Source organism: Egretta garzetta, unplaced genomic scaffold, assembly GCF_000687185.1.
Source record: "Egretta garzetta isolate BGI_Z169 unplaced genomic scaffold, ASM68718v1 scaffold1480, whole genome shotgun sequence".
NCBI classification, from domain to species: Eukaryota; Metazoa; Chordata; class Aves; order Pelecaniformes; family Ardeidae; genus Egretta; species Egretta garzetta.
This window is the reverse complement of record NW_009258434.1, coordinates 9182-12485: the sequence shown is the minus strand read 5'-3', so window position 1 is coordinate 12485 and position 3304 is coordinate 9182. Positions and strand designations below refer to the sequence as shown.

The following is a 3304-nucleotide window of genomic DNA, read 5'->3' as shown; positions in this document are numbered from 1 at the left end:
GGCTGGCCTGGATGGGAATAATTTCATGTGCCAATACTCAACTGGGGGGCCAGAGCAACTTTGCAAAGAAGTGCCTGGGTGTCCTGACGGGCAGCAAGCTAACCATGAGCCAGCAATTAACCTTTGTGGCAAAGAAGGCCAACAGCATCCTCAGCTGCATTAGCAAGAGCATTGCCAGCAGGTCAAGGGAAATCTGTTCCCCTCTATTCAGCACTGGTGAGACCACATCTAGAGTACTGTGACCAGTTCTAGGCTCTCCAATACAAGAAAGCCTGGGCAAAACTGGAGTCCAGCATGAATATAAGAGATTTAAGCACCTGACATAAAGGAGAAGAGAGGCTGAGAGCTGGGACTGTTTAGCCTTGATAGAGGAGGCTCAGAGGGGTTTATTAATGTCTATAAATACCTGATGCGAGGCAGTACAGAAAATCAGTGGTATCCAGTGAACAGACAAGAGGCAACAGGCACAAACTGAAATACTAGAAATTTCACTTAAACATAGGAAAACATTTTTTTTTTTTTACCTGTAAGGGTGATAAAACAACGTCCTGAGAAACCTGCTCTAGGGGACCCTGCTTTGAGGCAGGATTTTGGACTAGGCAATTTTTAGAGGTCCTTTCCAACCTCCAGCTTTCTATGATTCTGTGACTCAGGTACACGTGGCACACATGGAGCCTGTACACCATGGGCAAGAACTCCAGGGTGTTGCTGCAGTAGAGCACTGCTGCAGAGGATGCACGGAGGCACATGTGGGTACCTGAACAGCAGGTCAGTCCTCTCCTTTCTCCCCGTGTGGCCATAACTCAGACCATAGCCACATCAGGGGCTCTCTTGCTATTTAGTATTTCCCTTTCTGCATTTGATCTATCCTTTTTTCAGTAACTGGTGTCCAGCTCTTTCCAGGACTGTGGTGAAGTAAAATGCCACTTAAATAAAAGACAAGATTTGTCTCTTTAGATCTAGCTGTATGAACCACTTGTCTTCCTTATAAAGATGCATCTTACTTTACAGAATCACAGAATCGTAAGGGTTGGAAGGGACCTCAGGAGATCATCTAGTCCAACCCCCCTGCTAAAGCAGGCTCACCTAGAGCATGCTACACAGGACTTCATCCAGGCGGGCTTTGAATATCTCCAGAGAAGGAGACTCCACAACCTCCCTGGGCAGCCTGTTCCAGTGCTCTGCCACCCTCAGAGTGAAGAAGTTCTTCCTCATATTCAACTGAAACCTCTCGTGTTTCAGTTTGCATCCATTGCCCCTAGTCCTGTCGCTGGACACCACTGCAAACAGACTGCTTCCGTCCTCTTGACTTCCGCCCTTAAGATATTTGTATGCGTTGATGAGATCCCCTCTCAGTCTTCTCTTCTTCAGGCTGAACAAGCCCAACTCTCTCAGCCTTTCCTCGTAGGGGAGATGCTCCAGTCCCTTTATCATTCTAGTAGCTCTCCTCTGGACTCTTTCTAGGAGTTCCTCGTCTTTCTTGAACTGGGGAGCCCAGAACTGGACACAGTACTCCAGTGCTAAATAGAAGGAAGTTATCAGATAGCAAAGATTTCACGGCTTTGGACTTATACCAGGTCTGTTGTTTCATATTGTAAAGACAAGGACCTGGTAAAAACAGAGGTGCCTGAGAAAGGAGGCAAAATAGAAGTAACACTGTTCAGGGAGAACTGTGCGCCAAAGAGATTCAATCCACCTCAGCACTGAAAGTACCGAGGTATTAACACAGTGCAGTCTTAGATTTTGAGGGTAACTGCCATGTCCTCAGTGACTCTTTCTACAGTGCCAACCATCAGTTACACTGTCAGAATTGCACCAAGCTGTGGATTGGACATATCTATGTGGCTTCTGTGAAGGAACGGGCATCTCACCAGTCCATACATTCTTCAAACCTGTCAGTAAAATAACAGAAAAAATTATGAAATCCAGAGCAAATAGCTAGGAAACCAAGTTATTACGTGCTGAAGTGAGATGATGCTGGGTATCAGAAGGCTGGGGTGACAACAGATGTCCAATTGCTGCCACAGTGAGTCGAGTGGTGCTGGGATATGCATGAGCCTCTGCAGTGTGGTCCCAGTCCCTTTGTTCATCGTTCTTAATGTTCAGTTGCCTTTTGACCACTCTCGACTGCTTTACTGAAAACACATCACACTGTAGAAGTGCATCATATGGAGGGACAGGAGCCCACAGAAGCGTATGAAAATTGTCAATTAAACACGAAATAAAGTCAGAATTCAGTTCTCTGTCCCTATGTGTGGACCTACAAACATCACTTCTCTGATCAGAGTGCTAAGGGAGGAACACAACAGCTCCATTAATTTTGAACAAAAGTGGCAGAGTGGGTTCATTCCCTTCTAACTGCAGAAAAGAAAGAGGAGTCCCTTTGCTGAGGATAAAAATCCCAAGACATTAGGATATTTTTTTTTCAAAGAAAAGGCTTCCTATAAGAAAAGACACTAACCATGGTGTAAGGTGGAAGCTATTGGGTATCTTTCCACACTGGATGCTTCATTCGTGTTCTAGCACATGCCTCTAGGACAATAAATCCTTCTTTATACACTTTTTAACCCTCTTTTAGTTTAAAATCATTAGCCCTTGTCCTATTGCAACAGGCCCTGCTAAAAAAAATCTGTCCCCATCTTTCTTATAAGCCTACTTTAAGTATTGCAAGGCTGCAATAAGGCCTCCCCAGAGCTTTCTCTTCTCCAGGCTGAACCACCCCAACTCTGTCAGCCTTTCTCCACATCAGAGGTGTTCTTGATTGGTTTTGTGGCCCCGCCTCTGGACCTGCTCCAACAAATCTATGTCTTTCTTGTACTGAGGATCCCAGAGCTGGATGCAGTGCCCCACGTGGGGTCTCACCAGAGCAGAAGAGGGGCAGAATCACCTACCTTGATCTGCTGGCCACACTTCTCGTTATGCAGCCCAGAATCAACTGGCTCATGACCAGGTTTTCATCCATCAGCATCCCCCACGTCTTTCTACACAGGGCTGCTCTCAATGCATCCATCCTCCAGTCTGTATTGATTGGGATTGCCTCAACCCAGGTACAGGACCTTGCACTTGGCCTTGTTGAACCTCATGAGGATTGCATGGGCCCACTTCTCAGGCCTGTCAAGGTCCTTCTAGATGGCATCCCTTCACTCAAGGACGGTAGTTTGGTGTCATCATTTTTACAGAGGGTTATAAAGTTCTGGTGGGGACCGACTCATTATCCTCTGTATTGGGTTTGTGTAGCAAGGCCTTGGTGGTGGTGGGGCTACAGGGGTGGCTTCTGTGAGAAGCTGCCAGAAGTTTTCCCTGT

At 46.5% G+C, this 3304-nt stretch overlaps 1 protein-coding gene across 2 annotated transcripts in view; it reads right to left on the bottom strand.

Moving 5' to 3' along the window:
- Nucleotides 1–1448: 1448 nt before the first annotated feature.
- Nucleotides 1449–3304, bottom strand: part of NME6 (NME/NM23 nucleoside diphosphate kinase 6) — a 9381-nt gene continuing 7525 nt past the window's right edge. For both annotated transcript variants that reach the window (XR_004842608.1, XM_035899010.1), the window contains one exon: nt 1449–1892. The gene's annotated coding sequence lies outside the window, so the exon portion shown is untranslated. The remainder of the gene's footprint in view (nt 1893–3304) is intronic.